Source organism: Alosa pseudoharengus, unplaced genomic scaffold, assembly GCF_046254945.1.
Source record: "Alosa pseudoharengus isolate Yale_2024_CS ecotype anadromous, Long Island Sound unplaced genomic scaffold, YU_APseudo_1.1 YU_APseudo_1.1_scf_12, whole genome shotgun sequence".
Lineage (NCBI taxonomy): Eukaryota > Metazoa > Chordata > Actinopteri > Clupeiformes > Clupeidae > Alosa > Alosa pseudoharengus.
The window spans coordinates 40,407,677-40,429,094 of NW_027468587.1; the positions used below are offsets into that span (position 1 = coordinate 40,407,677).

General features: G+C 38.7%; 1 long non-coding RNA gene across 1 annotated transcript; it reads left to right on the forward strand.

Moving 5' to 3' along the window:
• Nucleotides 1-19,136: 19,136 nt before the first annotated feature.
• Nucleotides 19,137-20,106, forward strand: LOC143118540 (uncharacterized). The gene is made up of 3 exons (XR_012986187.1): nucleotides 19,137-19,218; nucleotides 19,842-19,960; nucleotides 20,072-20,106. It is a non-coding gene; the product is annotated as an uncharacterized LOC143118540 (long non-coding RNA).
• Nucleotides 20,107-21,418: the final 1,312 nt, after the last annotated feature.

Here is a 21,418-nt window from a genome sequence, read left to right on the forward strand (position 1 = left end):
GGCTCAGGAGGATCTTCAGCCAGCAGAGCTACAGGACATTTTGGTTTATTAGGGCCCGAGCACCGAAGGGCGCAAGGCCCTATTGTTTTTGTAATTATTATTATCGAGTATTATTATTGTTATTCTACTTTTTTGCTTTCCTGTTTTTGAGGTGGTTAACATGGTCGAAAACTCTTGAAATTTGGCACACACGTCAGGTGTCACGCATCGCAGTTAGGTACAAGAGCTTGACCCCGGGCGTGGCCCAGGGACTCGCTAGCGCCCCCTTAGGTGACTGATCCCGTGGTTGGAAAATATTTTGAGGTGGTTAACATAATCGAAAAGTCTTGAAATTTGGCACACATATCAGGTGTCACACAAAGCAGCTTGGTAAAAAAGCTTGGCCCCGGGTATGGCCCAGAGACTCGCTAGCGCCCCCTTACGCCCCCTTAGATGACTGATCCCGTGGTGGGCATATACTTTCAGCTACACACACCAAATTTGGTAGGTGTCTGTATCTCCCCAAGATGAACGACTTTCGTATGTACAATGCATTAGCCACGCCCAACAGGAAGTGAGGTATTTGGGATTTTGCGCAGACTAATATGTGATGAAATATGTGATGAATCATGATGCCAAAAGAGGTGCTTCCCATGGGTGAAAACGCATGAAATTTGGCACACACATTAAGTGATACAGTGAATAGACAGGGATACAAGCTTGGCACCGGGCGTTGCACAGGAACTCCGTAGCGCCCCCTTATGTCACTGTGACTTGTGGTTGGCATATAGTTTTAGATACACACACCAAATTTGGTGGGTGTATGTAACTCCCAAAAACAAACAACTTTTGTATTAACATGCCATTAGCCACGCCCACAGGAAGTGAGGTAATTGAGATTTTGTGCGTTGTGGACATGATCAATTTTAACGTACTCCTCCTAGACGGTTGATCCGATTCATGTCAAAGTTGGTATACATGACGCCGAGATGTTCCTGATTATAAATTGTGAAGCTTTTTTTTGATATGTTGTAATTTGACGAAATGGCGAAATTATTAATTTTAATACCCTTCCACATAAACAATAAATGTGTCATAATTCACTATGCATGGCTTGAAATGTTTTAAATTTCACAGGTCATTGAAGACCATGTTAATGATAATATTCACATGCCCATTATGCATGTTTGGCATAGCGCCAACCAACTGGCAACAGAAAGAATGACAATTATACTGATGTCATATGATCAATTTGAACATACTCCTCCTAGACGGTTTGTCAGATTCATTTGAAATTTGGCAAATATTATGCCAAGATGTCGCTGATGTTAAATTGTGAAGCGATTTTTGATAAGTTATATATTTGATATGATTTTAATATCTCACCACATAAACAGGAAATGTGTCATAAATCACAGTGCATTGAATTAATGGTCTGAAACTTCTCAGGTTAATAGATATCATGATTATGATGATATCCAGACACCCAATGGGCCTGCCTGACATAGCGCCACCACCTGGCCAAACAGGAAATGTGCCAGAAATGGACAATGCCTTAAGTGATTGATCTGAAACTTTATAAAATATCAGACATCATTATTGTGATGTTATTCACATTCGTAATTCACAGGCCTAGCATAGCGCCACCATCTGGCCAAGCAGGAAATGTGCCAGAAATGTTCTATGCTTTGAATGAATGGTCTGAAACTTCTCAGGTTAATAGATATTATGATTATGATGATATCCAGACACCCAATGGGCCTGCCTGGCATAGCGCCACCACCTGGCCAAGCAGGAAAATGTGCCAGAAATTGGCAATGCCTCTATTGATTGGTCTGAAACTTTACAAAATATTGTGATGTTATTTAATTACAGATCATTATTTGGATGATATTCACATATGTAATTTCCATGCCTAACATAGCGCCACCATCTGGCCAACCAAAAAGTGTATCAGAAATGTTCTTTGCTCAAAATGAATGGTCTGAAATTTCTCAGGTTAATATATATTATAATTATGATGACACCCAACGGGCCTGCCTTGCATTGCGCCCCCACCTGGCCGAGCAAATACATGTGGGAGAAAATAAAATACAAAAACAAATAGCACACGCATCAAATATGTACATTTCACAAACGCACCACGTCGGCGCTTTGTTGGATTCCGACATGTCACGGGTTGTGGCCCGCAGGTGCTCGGGCCCGCCATTGCCGCTTGCGGCTATATTTTAAATATATGGCTTGTTTCAGGTATTAATGTGAAGAGATATAATAAATTGATTAAACAAAACCATTTTCACAAGAGGTCTGTATGTATAGTAAGCCTGTATGCATGGCCATAGCTACCATAGAGAACACTGAGGTATAAGTAAGTATAAGTATATATACTCTTTTGATCCCGTGAGGGAAATTTGGTCTCTGCATTTATCCCAATCCGTGAATTAGTGAAACACACTCAGCACACAGTGAACACACAGTGAGGTGAAGCACACACTAATCCCAGCGCAGTGAGCTGCCTGCAACAACAGCGGCACTCGGGGAGCAGTGAGGAGTTAGGTGTCTTGCTCAAGGGCACTTCAGCCGTGCCTACTCGAACCGGCAACCCTCCGGTTGGAAGGTCGAAGTGCTAACCAGTAGGCCACGGCTGCCATTACCTCTGTATTTTTCTTCAAGTTTTGTTTAATTTATTAAGTGCAAATAGCCAAGATCCTTGTATCAACGCACCGTCACTTGACACATCGTTGCAGAGGAGAAGAGAGGGAAATGATAGGTGCAGGGCCCTTCCAAGTGAGTGAGAGTCAAAATGTGACACTCTAGGTAGCTTACAAGCTCTGCAGTCTATGACCCTGCAAATTATAAATGCAACATTCGCTATGCTGATGAGGAGAAGCAGAGCATTCTTAATAACAGATTGAGCAGGGTCCAGTATAAATATCCAAAGCCAATTTGGGATGAGAATCTTGAGATATACTGGTGCATCCAAAAAAAAAAAAAATATTGTGGAAAAGCGTGTTGGTTCAAGTTATAAATGAAACATGGCATAAACTGAACAAATCTATGGTTTTACATCATTGTTGGCAAAATGATCTTTTATTTCAGCCCTCTCTATGGTTTAGTCTTGCGTAGGCCTAACTCCTGACACTGTAAAAAAGGAAAAGTCTAATTTATCAAACCATATTACGTTACACTTACATAAAGCAATCTAGTTTTGAATTAAACATTATTATGTTAAAATAGTCATTCCAATTGAGTATTCTATTTTTCTGATTGAATCACATAAGGTATATAGAAAGTATATATAACGTATATACACTGCGAAAAAAGGAAGTTACTAAACCACACAACATAAAATTAGACAAACTCATGTTTCTCTTTTCAACACAATATTATTATGTTGAACTAACACATTTTTGCCAATGAATTTATCCAAAATAATTATGTAAGATGAATGTGAACCAGGAAGGCAAATGATTACATTAGATGCCTTGGTACCACCATTTCAATGTGTTCCCATAAGCCTTTGCAAGAACACTGAGATAAGCATGCAGCTATCAGAGTTGCCAACAGTTTTCACATGGGTTTTCTTAATGAAATAATGCAGTATACTATATGCAGTAGAAATTTGGAGCAATGTTGTATCTTATGTTATGCCGTGAAATGAACCATGCTTTGTTCCCACCATGAGTGTGTCAAGTATTGAGCATGCAAAAGACATCAGTGGTTCCACATCACATGTTTCCCACCACAATGAATACTTCTGAATACTGTGGCACAACTTTACCTCAAAGTCTTTCATCTAATCAAAATCTTCTAATAACATTGATGCCGCAGCCTGCAGTTTTAAGTACAACATCGGAATGCCTACTCTCAGTACATGCCTCCATCTGTATAACACAATGACGTTGAAATTACATGAATATTTCATGTAAACTTCATTTAAACAATCACGGCATGAATCAATTTAGTAAAACAAAAGAGAAATTCTGTATTAATTTTAAACATTTAATTTATGTGCAGCCGCTGTACACATTAAAATTAAGTAAATCCAATGGGTTATTTCTTTTAGTGCAATAACTCTAGAATAATAATATCACTAAAGGGGCAGTTACAGGCCAGATTTCCAGTCCTCTTATGATACAGTTTCAAACTCCAATGATTTCTCTTATATTCATGGCACAATTTACATCATAAACAGCTGTTGAATTTTAGACAAGAAATGGTCTCTCCTTCATTTTGTTCTCTTCATTTGCCCACTCTGCCTTAGTAGAAATGTTGTTAGAACTCAAAATCTGTGACTCAGCTTTTTACATTACCGCATTATAAAATAATGGCTGTGAAGCCTGCACCAAATAGTGCCATTAAAAATGCATGAACCTCAACCCAAAGCTCCTCTATTTAGAATAGAGCTATCAGTGATGCCTGTTATCTTCAGAACCCCCAGGTAGAAAATGGTAATGATAGCACTTAACATCAGTGCACATATGGAGGGAAAATGGAAATGCCAACAGCACCTCAACTATAAAGAAAATCAAATTGAAATATTAATCTGCTGATTAATATAACATTATGAGAGCCCATTCCCTTTGTTGTTTAACAACAAAGAGTTGCAAAATAAGCAACTGCCTACGAGGTAAGGGGTTTAAAAAGGTCCCAGAGAGGTGCTGAAATCCCTTTCAAGCATCATTATCAAGAATAATGTATGCACTTCCACAATGCTGAGATTTGATATGGATGTTTATGTATCTTTTAATTATTGTCCTTTATTAATACATTCTTTGATGAAGGGCAATCGCAAACTCCTAAAAAGGCAGAAAAAGTCACTGCTCATGAATTCTCCAGTGAAACAAGAAAAAATATGTACAAAATAATAGTTACCCATGCAAAAAGGAGCAACATTTATGCATCAATGCTCTATCTGCATGCCAGATATATGTTGTCCAAAAATATCAGAATGTTATAACAAAAAATGTCAACTGTAGTTCTGGATGCGCTTCTTCATTCAGCCTCTTTTTGTCCAGGTGTTTTCAAAGAAGGGTTCTACACCCACAAAATGATTTGTCATTGACATTTGTTAACAGTCTTTCATATACACTAAAAACAAAGTTCATGTTATTGTCTTTGGCGTTAACAAAAGACAGAATAGTATATACATGGAAGTCAGATATATTAGACCTAACTAATGCTTTTCCATCCAGTTTTCAATGCATACATTTTTTTATAATGGAGTATGTAGTAAGTAATGATAAAATACAACATTAATATGATCCTTTACCATTTGCCCTTTCACATACATTTCAAGACTAGATTCTATGTCAGATGGTGCATTTCTCTTTTTTACATCATATGAAGAAAATGGCTTGCTTTTCACCACATGACTGATGTGTGCAATGTCTAACACAAAATAGTGTAATTTTTTATATCTTTCATGCGGGCTTAAATGATGCCAAACTATACAGCCTTTAAGGAACATTCATCACTGAGTGAAGAAGCTTACTGCAGATGTTATGCAAGTAAATGATTGCTCCCATTTTAAAAAAAAAGCCTCAACTAGAATTAGACCTTTTCATAGGCCAATATATTTCACTTGTGATTAATTGCAACACTCAAGTTTGGATCATTTTTACACAAGAGAGAGTTTTTGCTTTGTAAAATTGATATAAAAGAAATGCAAATCATTTGGTGTTCTTGGCACCCAACATATGCTGCCACAATGGCAATAAACCTGCCCCTGACAATCCCAGCTGGAGGCTTGTAAGACTTGCTTTTGGCAACAAAAAAAACAGCTTACATTCATTTCAGAAATGATTTCCAATTAATATATTGCAGCACCTTAAATAACAGCCCATTTCATATATCACTCTTGAAAATTTCCTCAGGAATTCCCTGTATATCACTTTCACACAATTGACAACTCATGATTTAGCCAAGCATGTTGATATAAGAACTTTGTAACTGTTTTACACTGTAATAAAATACAGTAGTTACTTGTGGCTATTACTATAAATAAATTCTACAACATAGAATCTCATTGGATCTGGTGTGATAATGCTCTGTAAATGTGTGTGTGTGTGTGTGTGTGTGTGTGTGTGTGTGAGTGTGAGTGTGAGTGAGGGAGGGAGGGAGGGAGAAAGAGAGAATTTCTTAAAAGTGTTAAAATAGTGACATTTTGATACTTACTGAAACTTGGTGTCAAGAAAAAGTTCAATGCCCACCAAATTATTATGAGATTATAGTACTTAGTAAAATCAAGAAAAATCTGCCGTGACAGATCTTGGTGTGGTGCAAATCCAAATTAGCTGAACACATTTTAGTTGACAAAAAAATCACATTTGGCTGAAACTGCATGATACCATAGGCATTTCCAAATCTACAACCTATCTCTGCACTGTTTATATCCCCCAAAAGATTCAGTCTACTATGAGGAAGACCTCTACAACAGAGATAAATAACTTTGAAGCACAGGGAAAAGTGCTTGTGTGTAAAGATTGTAATGCATGCACATGGGCTGAGCCCAACTTTATATATCCACAAGGCACATATATTTGGCCTGTCACCTTTGCACCTCTCACCAACCACCACAACAACCTAGTTTGTGTGGTTAATGAGTTACTGTAGTGCACCTCTGTCGGGCCTTAGGTCTGTACATGTTTAATGGTAGGATTAGAGGGGACTCTTTAGGGAGGTTTACATATTCCTCAGTCCTGGGTAATAGTGTAGTGGACTGCTGTCATGCTCATGCAGCAATCTCCTCTCTCAGACCGTGACCTAACCAACTAAATATACTTCTGAAAATGACCAACCAATCTACAACCCCAAAACCAAAAAACTGGGACGTTGTGTAAAATGCAAATAAAAACAGAATGTGATAAAATACAAGTCTTGTAAACCCATATTTAGCAGCAAAAAAGACATAGACAACATACCAAATGTTGAAAATGACAATTTGGACTATTTCATAGAAAATATATATTAATTTTGAATTTGATGCCAGAAACATGTTTCAAAAAAAGTTGGGACTGGCAACTAAGGCAACAAACCTAAAACGCCATCATCCTCACAACACAGACTTAAGGATGGAATACTTTACAACCCTGAAAAGCTACAAACAAGCAATCAAAAGAAAAGGCAAAGCTACACCAACAATCTACTGCATGAAATTGAAAATTTCATCAACAAAAATCAGTTCTGGGAGATGTGGAATACGTTGAGCACAAAAGAACCACAAGAATTACAAGAATGAGGGAAACAATTGGATTGAACCTGGATTAATAACCTTAATAATAACCATAACAGTGAAATACAATCAACTGAAATAAATGAAAGCCAAAACCTCATCAAAGAAAAACTACAAAACGTTCAATCAATATTCAAAAACAACCAAAATCCACTTGATTACCCCATATCGAGTGAAGAATTGGCACAATAATTAAAATCCCTAAAGTTCAATAAAATATGTGGTCCTGACAGCATCAGGAGAGCGATGCTTAAGTTCTGGCTGTTTTCCTGACATCTCTAATGAAGGTATTACCACCACAATCCATAAAACTGGAGATGAATTGGACCCAAACAACTACAGAGGTATCTGTGTGAGCTGTAATCTGGGGAAGGCATTTAATAGCATTTTGAATGACAGAATTCAAACCTTCCTTATCGAACACAATACCCTGAGTAAAAATGAAATTGGCTTCCTCCCAAACCACCGCACTACAGATGACATTTACACCCTAATCAATAAACACGTAAAATACACAAAAAATGGAAAAATATTTACCTGATTTGTCGACTTTAAAAAAGCATTCGACTCTATTTGGCACACAAGATTATACTGCAAACTTTTAGAAAGTGGTGTAGGGGGTAAAGTATATGTTGTGGTCAAGCAAATATATTCAAACAATAAATGCACAGTGAAAATTGCCAAAAAACAAACAGAGCCCTTCACACAGAGACGTGGAGCGAGGCAACCTGAGTCCAACTCTGTTTCACATCTACATCAGAGAACTAGCGGTGGTCTGCAGCCCCCAGACTGACCCTTCAATAAAAAGAGGCTAAATTCCTGGTCTTTGCATTTACATTACATTAATTCATTTAGCAGACTCTTTTCATCCAAAGTGACATATATAGGTCAGTTCTATTACAAGAGACTACATTGTCCCTGGAGCAACTTGGGGTTAAGTGCCTTGCTCAAGGGCACAACGGTGGAAGCTGGAAATTCAACCCACAATTTTTTTGGCTACGGCATGCTAGCCCAACCTCTTAACCACTACGCTACCACAGCTCTTTGCAGATGCCCTAGTGCTCCTGTCCCCCTCAGAACTGGGCCTACAGCAGCAACTGGACCTGCTGGAGAAGTATAACCAGATCTGGGCCCTGGCAGTAAATCATTCAAAGACAAAAATCATGATTTTCCAAAAGAAGCCCAAATGTCAGGAACACAGACATGTGTTCACCCTAGGTAGCAACATAGAGCACACAATGCATACTTACCTCAGCACTAAAACAAAAAGCATGTAGAGCTCTCTATAAAATCCAAATTTTATATACCAATCACAATCTGGTGCAAATTATTTGACATTATCACCCGGAGAGAAGAAATACTCTTTTCTGATTGGCTGGCGGGTGGCCTTTAATTCTGAATAACAGGACACCGTTCCATATCAATGCTTATGAATGGTAACTATAACAACCATAGTAGGACGACGGTTGCATCGCTCTATAATCTTTTGGTTGCAGGCTTCCCAACAATGGAATCAACTGTAAACAAGCTAACTGTCCATGCTAAAGTTGTACAACAAGCTGAACTAGTGAGCTTCTTTTTAAACAGAACCGCGTGTTTCCAGTGTTTACAGTGGCAACCGGGTGATAAGCGGGATAACGGCCTTCGAGGTGTGTCCAGTTATACGGAATTAATGGACTTGGGCGGAGGCAACTCCCCTCCGCTGCACGTCGGGGAGTTTTTGCCCCTCGCCCTCGTCCATTAATTCCGTATAACAGGACACCTCGGTGGCCGTTATCCCTTACGTATAATACAGCCTCTTGAGCTACAGTACCATCCAGAATTATTGGCACCTCTGCTAAAGTTGACTAAAAAGAGGAATATAAAATCATCTTTTGGAAATTGATCTTAATGCCTTAAGTAAAAAAATGAGGAAATATCCAACCTTTAAGGACACCATTTTTCTTTGTAAATGAATAATGTATCATAAATAAATGTTCTTTCTTAAAATACAGGGGTCATAAGTATTGACACCCCTATGTTAAATTCCCATAGAGGCAGGCATATTTTTATTTGTAAAGGCCAGTTTTTTCATGGATCCAGGATACTATGCATCATGAAGTTCCCCTGGCCTTTGGAATTAAAATAGCCCCACATCATCACACATACTGTATGGAAGTGAGGTTTGGGTTAATTTTATTCGATTTTAAAACACAAGAAGAAAGTACATATACAATAGTGGAGTGTTCCCTCACACTTCCATGTTGGCAGTGAATAAGTCAACAATACAGCACAAGCTGGTGAGTGTGAAGTGACAGAGAAATGAGCTGCGGGTTGAGCCTGTAACGTCCACATTTGCAGTGGAGCAAATTGCAGGGTCCTCAACCACGTCCGCTTAGGCAGTGAAGTGAGTCAACAATACAGCACAAGCTGACTTTTGATAGGTGCGCAGTGACGTAGGGATATCATCAGTGAGTCTCTCACATCCACATATGGCAATAGAGTCAATGATACAACACAAGCAGAGTTCTGGCAAGTGTGCAGTGATGCGGGAGAATTATCAGCCGGGTGAGGCTCTTACACCCACATATGGCAATGAAAACCAATAGCGGGGTCCTCTAACACACCACTTTGGCAAGGAGACAAGTAAATTACATAGCACGGTTCGCAGAGACATAGGGATATCATGAGCGGGGTGAGGCTCTCACATCCGCATATGGCAATGGAGCCAATAGTGGGGTTGTCTAACATGACCGCTTTGGCAGTGAGATAGTCAATGATAAAGCACAAGCAGAGTTTGACAAGTGCAAAGTGACAACAAGAGAGATCATCACGGGGTGATACACAGTGAATGGTGTCTTACTGCACGTCTTTTGGTCAAAACATAGAGCATGTTAACCTCTTTCTATCAACCAAATATCTTCCTGCTATGTCCTTTTATCACGGAGTTACAGGCGATAAAAAAGTCGAAAGTAAACTTCATTAGCAGATTTTTTCAATTATTAATGAGTATTGTTCATTGAAAGGTTCGACTTCATGCGTATTTAGTAGACCGTTTAGTGTTCTCCACAATCCCAGACTTTCATATCGCACGCTTGTTTACATGGAAAGCAAAACAGGCTATAGTGGCATATGTCTTTGTCGGGACGATTGAAACAAGTGTGACCAGGCTGTACCTCCATGTATTTTAAGTAAATGCACAAATATCTGTGTTTATACAATCATTTATGGAGGTGAGACATGGAAAAACAGTTTTGGAAAGATGGAAATATATTTGGGCCCACCAGGTAGGCGGTCAAGTTTTCCCATGTTATCCTATGGAGACTGACGGGCTGTGGGTCATTAAGGTCACTTATTTGGATGTGCCTTATTTGGATGTGCAGTGGCCTTGTAAAAACCTAGTGAATCATTTTCCACAATAGAAACATGATGTAAATGGAAAAACTTACCGTTCTTGCTATAAAAATGGCAGAATCATCCACGGTGCATGATATTTCAATAACCACTTCATACACACTTCATGATGATGGCAATGAGTTGTAAACAGACATTGACGAAGATGTATAGCTCAACAACAATCTATCTAAAATAACACCTTTTGGGAGTACCATTCATGATATGTAGTAAAATATTGAAGTTGTGGGAAGTTATGGCTTAAACTATATGATTCATTTGTCCTCTTATGGTGTTTCAACCATCCCGACCAGGAGGGACAAATGAAACATTATGCACGTCCCACTTTTCCTGAATGGTTTTGTTCAAAGCTGAAAATGCATTTGTATTTGACAGATGTATGTTGCTAATGACAAAATATTAGCTTTTGGTGTGGTACGATCGCTTTGTAAATTACGTTAAAATTAAGTGTTTCAACTGTCCCGGCTCTCCCCTACACCTGAGGTCATGAGACTTTGATACCTTTGAGTCAAGATGCAAACCAATTGCCAGGAAGGTTCTTTAGCCAACTCATTCATTTCAGGTGAAGTGTCAGCTGTGTTGTAACGGCTATTGTTGTAGTGTACCTGTTTACACAGACCTGGTTGAGCATTACACCTAGTGAATGAGCATGTTGCGATGCTGAAGGATTTATGCGTGTCAAAGTTGAATAAAAAATTGCCCTGTTGGTCATAAACAAGATATTCAGTGTCCGAGTGAAGACCAAAGGGGCAGAGTATAACAGAAGATGCTGTCTCAACACAGCTGTCATGGATCACTGTATCAAAGGATACTGATAAGTCAAGTAAAATAAAAACTGATAGTACTATATGAATATGGTGTGGCTGAATATCATCTGACTGACTTTCCATAGGCACTTTCCATAAATTCATACTAAACACAATACAGTGCCTATAAAAAAGTTCACCCCCCTTGGATATTTCCACTTTTACTGCTTTTATAAATGGAATTTTGATCGATTTAATTTGACAATTTTTTACAGTAATTAACAAAAAACCCCTCCGTAATGTCAAAGTGAAAGCAGATTTCTACAAAATAATGTTAAGTAGTTAAAATATATAATGCAAAATAAGCGATTGCATATATTGCAATATTCACCCCTTCAAATCAGCATTTAGTGTACCTGTGGCCGCAATTAAAGCATTGAGCCCTCATGGATATGTCTCAGTTTGACTTGCATATCTTGATACTGCAATTTTACTAAATTTTTCTTTGCAAAACTGATCCAGCTCTGTCAATAATAAAGTCCAGCCAGATTTACCTAGGATTGAGGTCTGGGCTTTGACTCGGCCTCTCCAGAACGTTCACCTTGTTGTCTTTAAACTATTTCTGTGTAGTTTTTGCTGTATGCTTTGGTTCATTGTCTTGCTGGAAAGTAAATCTTCTCCCAAGTCGTAGTTCTATTGCAGACTGAATCAGATTGTCCTCCAGGATTTCCATATATTTTTCTTAATTCATTTTACTTTGACCTTTACAAGGCTTCCAGGTAGAGATGCACCGATATGGAATTTTAAGGCCGATAACGATAACCGATATTTATTGGTTTGTTGTGGCCGATACCGATACGATAACCGATAATATTACTCTTGAAAAAAAATTGTGAAAAGTGATTTGGGGAAAGCATTTTAGCAACTTAGGTTTAGTTTCAACTGCGGGTAACTGAATAAAGCTGCAACTCCTCAGACTGTATCTTATGTCCGTCTACTCTGTTGTGCACAACCTGCTGCAGCAGAAATGAAAGGAGTTAGCCCCGAAGGTTTTAATAACTTATTATGATGACCTGTCTGGAACTGAAGCAGGAATGGTTAGCATATTTCTAGGTAATAATACAAAACCCAAGCTAATGTAATGCAAATATAATACTAAAACACAACTTAGAACTAGGCCTACTTATGTACTCGTTTGTTTATTTGTTTCCCCGACCAGCGCGGTAAAGTGCAAACACACCAGCACAAGACGGCTCTAGATAGGGCTGAGCTCCGCTCTGTTAAGGTTAAATGGCGGATCATTCACGAGAGGATTTTGAGATGCACAGATTCCCTCTATGTGAAAGTGGTTAGCAAATGAACGAGGACTTTAGTTTTGTCTGCAGATTTATTATTTTGAATATGACTCGCTCCTGTCTCAACAGCACGTCTACTTTCTCCATACGAATCTCAGTTCCAGCGTTATGGATGTGACAATTGGACTCATATTGGTAAACAAAATGCCTTAGAGTGGAGGCAAAATTAGTATCAGTGAATTAATTTGCATAACTTTTAATGTAACCCCTGTCCTTTGAATACTGAGAAATCCTCACATTTCATATAATCAATTTCATCCTAAGAATACAAGGCATTTTATCAGCGTTATGGATGTGACATGAAATGGACACACTTTTGTGAGAGATTACAGGTTTTCTACAAACTCTGTGAATTTTGAAGGAAACTGCCAAAACTATGATATATGTAGCATGAAGGAGACTTGAATGACTACAAAAAGTGTGTTTTTGAAACTATGCGTAATTTTCGTACTGCATTATGCAGAAAAAACTGGCGTTATGGATGTGACGGTTTCACTTTATGGATGTGACGTGTCTGAACCAGTCCTCGACAAACTACATAAAACACATAATTAAGTAGTGAATTTTGATATGAAACAATTGAAATAATAATCATGAAAAACTAGTGATGAATTATTGCTTCCTCAGTGCCCACTAAGATCCACAGGAAGAATCAGGACAACAAGTCATTTAAAATATAAAAAAGAAATTTATTTTTTTCTTTTACCGTCATCAATTTTGGTCAGTGATTCCCGGGTTAACTGAAACACCAGGGAACATGAAACTTGGTGGCCACTCCCCTAAATAACTAGCCCTACCTGAACCGTTGCACCCAAGATGACAAAATATTTATGGTATGTTAGTCTCAAGAGCCCGCATCAACCTAACCCATACCCACTAATTTGTGATTTGTTGCAGGAGTAGGAGATGGAGAGAAATTGACAAGCGTGATTTATTTTTGCGAAGAGAATATGCAGGACTGAGAGGCGGTCATATTTTGTACCGCTATGCAGTACATCTAGTTTATTGCTACCCTTACTCATGTTACTCTGTGGGTATTAGCTACAGAGGACCTGACACTTCAAATGCTGTCATATCACGTCACATTTAAAATTAAACTGTGTTAAGCAGACGTGAGCAGCAGGCTGAACAGATCTGCAACAGAAGGTTGCTATGTTAACTCCAGCTGCAAAGTCAGCCATCTTCACCAGCTAACACGATAATCCAGTTACTGTACAACAACAGTATGACAGTTACAGGAAGATAATCGCTCAGATTTTCGTTATTAGGCCACTTGAAAATAGGCTATGGCTAGGCTAATCACTGGAGGTATTTTAATATTATGTTTGTTTTGCTAATGGTTAGGCAAGGCCTCCCTGTGGTTTTGATCAACCTAATAAGCTTTGAAATGTCAATTGTAAACACTAAGTTGAAATGCGTTGAAACTGACATGCCACCAGAGCAGACGTTTTATCGGCTTTGAGGTATAATAAAGTCCCCAGTCTTGTAAATTCACATTATGTAACATTCATAACGTCACATCCATAACGCACCATTAAAGGTTTTAAAAGTAAGAAAGGGGCACAATTTGGTCATCACACTTTACATTGATATAAATCAGCTTTGCACAGACACTATGGACATTGTCGCATCAACACTGTATGTGTAGCATAAACTTTTCCTATAAAACGTTATGGATGTGACATAGCCATGGAACTTGCTGACTTAAAAACAAAAGCCTTACAAATGTAAGGAGTTGTGCTCTTAAAGGCAAGCTGAGCATAGACATTGCTCTACCATTCCCTTGTCAATCTGGAATTTGTCAAATGACACAATTTGTTTGAACCTTGGGTCCATTTATCCACTTTTTAAATATGTATAATATTACCATGTGAAAAATGTTGTTTCTGTATGGTTGCACACCATATTTATGATGTAAAAAGAGTGTCATTCTCCATCAAATTCAATCAGATCAGTTACAAACAATAAAATATAGAGCTAAATGAAGATTTTAACAACAGTTCTATTTGCGTAGGCTATGCACAACTTTTTTTTCCCATGGTAAGGATGACCTTTTCATGGAATTGCCCACACACATACCCACTCTCACTTTCTCTCTCCATTCTTGCACACGGGGCTCTCTTAAAAGAGCCGCACCATTTTACAACAATAGGTTGTGTTGTGTAGATTAGTGCTGCTGCGATTAGTCGACTTAGTCGACCTAATCGACCATGAAAATTAGTCGACGGCAATTTTTTAGTCGAAAATAAAACGTCGTTTTACTATTGAGCGCCTATTTATTTTTGGTCTCAAACGGCTCACTGTAATCCCAAGCAGCAAACAGACACGTTTTTTATCGGTGCTCTGTTGGTGTCAGACACGTTCAGAATTGGTTCAGAATAACGTTCATTTTTGGTAAAAGTGTAGGTTCCCGATTACGCTTTTTACACGTTCCAGAATAGTTCATATGAAGTGTCCAGTACGTTTTGTGCATGTTGCAAAAGGGTGTAAAAACACAATGTTGTGAAAAACACGTTCAATGAACGTGCAAATTTGATTTTTATTACGTGTACTGCACGTTGAGCTTGACACTTAAATTAAACGTGCGTGCTGATAGCTAGCTCAGGGGCTTTGAATTTTATTTTGGTCTAGGCCTATATGCTTTATAATAGCATTTATGTGGCCAGTTATTCTAACTTCGATGGAAAAGGCATAACCAATGAATAATTGTAATAAATATAGCTATATTTATTTATTTAAAATAGCATCAGCGACTGTGACGGGCTTGGGCTTGATGTCGGGCTTGGGCTGCCGTGGTGCCGCTCGAGGTCATCCAATGCTTGGCCTGCTGAATTTCCTCTCTGAAACAATACAAACATATATGATGTAAGCTTATTTCTATGAGCAGTTTCTTTACTTCTTTACATAAAAATAGTGGATCAAAACAAAACAACAATGAGTGTAAACCGGAGAATCAACCTAGAGGATGAATTCCATGAATGGCTTTCATGGTAACGCTACATTGTTTATGTTTTCACCGCCGTTGCGAAGGGGTCTAGTCTATAGCGCTAGCCTACAGCTAACAGAAGTAGCCAAACTATTTTGGAAATAGTATTTAACTATAGTAATATTAGAGATCTACACTGCTGGTTAAGACATTGAATATAAGTAACTGAACATTGCTTATCAAATAAAACTGACTTGACTTGACTTATCAGACTCCGATTGGTTTTTATAAAAATGTAATTATCATGGTCTACATCACAGCATTGATTCTACTTAGCAGCTAGCATTTTAACTGTCATTTACCAATGTAGTATGCTAGCAAGTAGCTCTGCTTATCTGAGCTTCGTGGTGAAAAGCATAACGTTGAGCACTGGCTTCACGTCGGTTTTCACTTCTGGATTGATGTTTGATATAAAACAACTTATTAGTATTGAATTTGATTACATTTATGAAAGAATTGAGCGTTTTCAAAGTATTTAGTACCTTTTTTTCCTTTCGGACGTTAGGCTTGGGTTTCCTTCAGTGTCAAAGCGTAACGACAAACTGACGTTGGCAATAACAACAGCTGACTATGGTGTGCGTGCGCCACCCTGAGGTCAAACTATGCTACAACATCTTTCATGCTGATAATGGCTAACCATTTCATATGGGTTACACCTGTGTTTTTCAACCTTTTTTGTGCCACGGCACACTTTTGACACTTAAAATGTCCCACGGCACACTAACATCCTGTGTGAAGAAAAAATAAACATACCATAGCCTAAAATTTCAAATAATACACAGATATGGCCTTATTATGGCTTCTATGCAAGACCTGCTCAATAAAACAAGCGCCCTCTATTTCATTTGTAGGTGACTATATCTAATTTAATTGTTGTTATGAACTGGATATGTGATGATTCTGTGAATACTGGATATGGGGCCCCCGTTGTACAATGCCTGCATACCACAAATAGTGCAATCATACAATCAATGAGAGCATGTGGTTATAAATTCTTTGATGCAACAGTTGCTTTTCAGGACCAGTGAGTGACATTTGGGTTATTTTCTGCGGCACACCTGATGATCTCTCACGGCACACAGTGGTTGAAAAACACTGGGTTACACCCTCCCGTCTTGAATCAGCATCCCTTCATGAGCTAGTCTGGAGCTCAAATAGGATAACTATCATAGTTATAGATCTACTATCCTTTCAATTGCTTGGTCAAAGTTTTCCAAGGAATTCTGGGCAAATGAGATAAAGGGCTTTCCTCACTGGGAGTATCGGAAGCGTTCAGGAGGTTGTCGAGTTGTATATACCTTCAATATTGAAGGGATATAGTTACAGTCCTTTATTGTTTATTTGCTATTCTCCAATATATTCATTGTTTATTATAGATTAGGATATTGCTTAAATTGATAAACTGAAGTAAATATGACATGTAATTAAATGTCATACTGACTAAAGACTAGTGAAAACAGCTTGTGTGTTACTTTGCACTATACAGTCAACAGTTCAATGTCAACGTCTAATTACTTCAACTCAATATCATACAGCAAAACCTCTCTTAACAGAATGTACTTGTGCTTTAAGAATAAAAAAATATAATTTTGTAATTGTCTACTCTCCTGCTATCTCCACACTTTCTTGGAGGTTTACAGTTACCTGGGTGGTACAGAAAAGGTATTTAAATAATACACTATAATTAACTAACTATCAAATCCTGTGCATTCTTGGCTAAATGTAGCAACAACTATTGTACACCAGTTCAAGTGCCGAATGTGTAGTAGGCTAGCTCAGCTTTCTCAAAATTCAAGTTGAGGCCCGGTCATGGCAGACTTTGAAGTCATAGGGCCCACCTACACATGCCCCCATCAAACCATTATTATGATTATCATTACAACAATTACTTTTATTATCCTATAGTTATACTGGACTGCTTTAGGCTACTAATGTAAGATATAATTAGAATAGTTAATTACTTAAGCATGGTTGCATTAGATCTAAAAACAACAGCAATTATATGAGAACTATTGTTTTGGGATGTTTCCCGCATGCAATCATCAAACTCTGGTAGGCAAATGGAGAAAAAATTGACATGTTTTTTAATTAAATGCATCATGCATTCGACGAACGCTCACACCATAATTTAATTGTTTGCTCCATGTTTAATGACAACGAATTATTTCTGTTCTTCCTGATTACCGTTTTTTTCTGTCGGCCCGCAGTTGCGGCCGACAGAAACGGGCTTATAATTTCACTCTGCGGACCAGCAGTCGCACAATTGCCGGTGTGCTCACAGTTTTGCCTCTGGTTAACATCAGACGTGTCTGGCACGTTTTCCACACGTTTTCCCCTCGTTAGTATTTGGTGTAAAAATAACACCACACCAGCACCTTCATTCAATGTTGAAAGTAAGTGTCATATACGTGCGTGAAAAAACGTTGTGATTTTCACTCATTTTGAACATGTAATTCATGTTGTTTTTTAGTTGGTGTAAATTGAAACCGAAATTGCATCTTCTGTTGGCGTTGGAATCGGTGCTAGATGCGTTGGGTTTTGCACGTATCTTTTGGCACCAGGTTACAACGTTCAATGGACGTTTTTAACATGGTTATTTGTACTGGTGCCAGAAAACACGTTGAAAGAAGTACTAAACACGTCTGTTTTATTTGAAACCAAAATACAACCTAAATAAAACGTTTGTTTTGGTTCAAATAACGTGTTTTGCTGCTTGGGATGTTATATTAACTCTATGTTATTACTCTTGTACAATGACTGTCTTTGGATGTTAAACAGCTAGGCGACTAAGACTTTGGCTGTTTTAAACCAGCTATGCGCGCAAACTACGCCAGCAGCAAAGCTGCGTGCCTGCCTGCTTTCAGCGCAATTCATTCGCTAAGTGGGGGGAGCTAAGCTAGTAGGTTACGCTAGTCCAGACTCTGACTAATATAGTATTGTGGAAATTGAAATAAATTAAGTGAAGAGTGTCTCACCGCAACGGCGTGTCATTACTGTAATACATTAAAAAAAACGTTAAAACAAACCCCAGATAGCAAGCATAGTCGGCCCGATTCTGGCTGAGTGCTGGCAGTGTCGGCTGAGGTCCGAGTCGGCTGAAGCACAGTAAACACAGTCGGCCCGATCCTGGCTGAGTGCTGCCACTGTCGCCGGAGTTTCAGGTCGGCTGAGGCACTGTCCCCTTGAATGGGCCGACACTGACACGCAGTAGTTGGGCTGATTACTGAGTGTCTTATTTGGCCCGATTGGGGTTTGATGGGCTACTGCCAGTTTTCGAATCAATCTCGGCAGACGGATTTCATACAGTGTGTGGCCCGATACTTCAGGAACGAACAATGATCAGTATCGCGGCTGTTGGCGGCAAAAATGAAACATTTAGCGACAGCCGGACGCTAAACGTACATGGCCCAATTCTGTAAAGTGACTGTCGGCCCATTACATGTGGAAGACCCACGAGCAGAGCAACTGTTCAGTTTGAAACCAGCAGGACGGCGCGAAACTGTCTCGTTTTGGACACTGCCTGTGGTAAGTAACATGCAACTTTACCTTTACCTGTTATTGCATGTAAATCATTATGAATGTACGTAGGCTTATTATTGCAGACAAAGTTTAACAAGTAGCAAGAATGGGTGTTTCAATCTAACCCCCTTGACGATGACGAAGCTAGCGGTAACATACGTTATGATTTCTTAGCCTACTTTGTTGGCCTAATTAGCTGCCGTTAACGTCAGTGTTGGTGGTCAAAAACGTTCAGTGCTGTAACGTTAGCTATACTTGCATAATTATGTGGTTTTCAAAGAAAAGTGTGATCTAATCGTTTTAGAAATAGCTTAACAGTTAACCAGTATTGCATGACTTAGAATATAGCGATTGGTAATTGGGCATTTCATCATTATCTATCCAACTTAGGCAGGCAGGACTGAGACTGTATGCCTTAAGAGAGTGTCTGTGTGTGTGTGTGTGTGTGTGAGAGAGAGATGGTAGCAGGGTGGGTCCTGTCCTGGTCATGTAAAGCTCATCAAAATCTGTATTTTAAGGTCGTTCTGTATTTTGTACTGAGGGGTTGTTTATGATCATATAATCATTTTGAACACATATACTTCCATTAACCTAACGTTACTGTGACTTTTTTTAAATGTACACCTCAGAATCCAGGCCACACTGACCAGAGACCTGCCTGCACTCCTTTGGATGAAGAAGGCTACCCGTGTATACATGTGTGAACCATTTCTTGTGTTGGAAAAACAGGAGACCTGAAGAGCTCTTGGTAAGTTGTACATTGATTTAATAGAATAAGTAATACGTTTTTGTTTAGATGAGCCAAATCATAGGAATCAGCTTTCATCTAGGCCTGTGTTTTGTGATGTGTCATTTTTAGATGCTTTTGGTTTGCCTCATCCATTATGTCAGCAAATAACAGGAGTGGGCAGGAAACATGCGCTGTTGAAAACATGGCCAACCAACTGGAGCACCCACAAGGCTCTTGTGAAGGAAGTCCACAAGCCTTTGTGCTTCAGGTCTGTATGTGTTGACAAATATGTCTTGCTCTTGGTGATTGTCATTGGTAATATATCAGCATTTAACAATCACACAATGTCAATGTTGCCCAAAATAACTACCAGGGAGGTGTTACCAAGACAGCTGCAGAGTGGCAAGACTGGGCTTTAGTAATATTTTGTCAGACAGTAAAGGATAAATAGTTTAATGATTTTTTTCTTTTCTTTTGAAATGACATGCTGTCCATGCATCTCATTGAAGGATGGATTGAAAGAACTCTTTGTTCAACCCCCACAGAGAGCTAAGGTGGCTATCTGTAAGTATATTTGAGTGGACAAACAGAACTTCTCTGACAGATGACATGTTGAAATCTTGCTTTAGACCTCATAATGATCTTATAATATTCTTTTATACCTAAATGCAGTTTGGAGACACCCCCGGCTGGTAGTGCTGCTGAAACTGGTGGAGGCAACAATGAAGCGGCAACGGAAAGAGAAGGCAGGTGGCAAAGGTTGCTGCTATTGAAAAATACTTTGAGAGTAAGTATGTTTGCATGTATGTAGCTGGGTAGGTCATGGTACATGGTACAAAAATACAGAATTTAAAGCACCAGCACAACACTTAACTCACAACCCACAACTACTGACAATGGAATTACTCTTTTAGAGTGAGTGAGTGAGGGAGAGAGATAGAATATTTCTGTAAATGTTTAATGTTAATTTAGAAAAAAAAAAATATTTGAATCATTATACAGTTTTAAAATGTTTAATTGTTTGTGTTTTTGTATATGAAAGATGTCGATTGTTGTAGATAAAAGTAGATTGTATATTTTAACTTGTTTAATTTCTAAAGTGTATGTAAAAGCTTGTATAATTTTTAAATGTTTGTTTTATTTGCAAGGTTGTGTTTGTCAAACTTGTTAATAAAAGTAGCTTGTGCTTTTAATTACTAGTTCTGGATTTGTGTTTATTTTCAAGTACTTTTGGTAGTTAATGGGCCACATGTGGCCCGAGGACCCAGCCGACATTCAGCCAACACTCAGTCAGATCAGTTTTATAGTGCGTGGGCCAGTACAGGCCCAGAGGCCCAGCCAACACTCAGCCAACACTCAGTCAGATCAGTTTTATAGTGCGTGGGCCAGTACAGGCCCAGCCGACACTCAGCCAACACTCAGTTATATAGTGTGTGGGCCAGACTTGGGCCAACAGAAACAATAAGAGTCATTTCA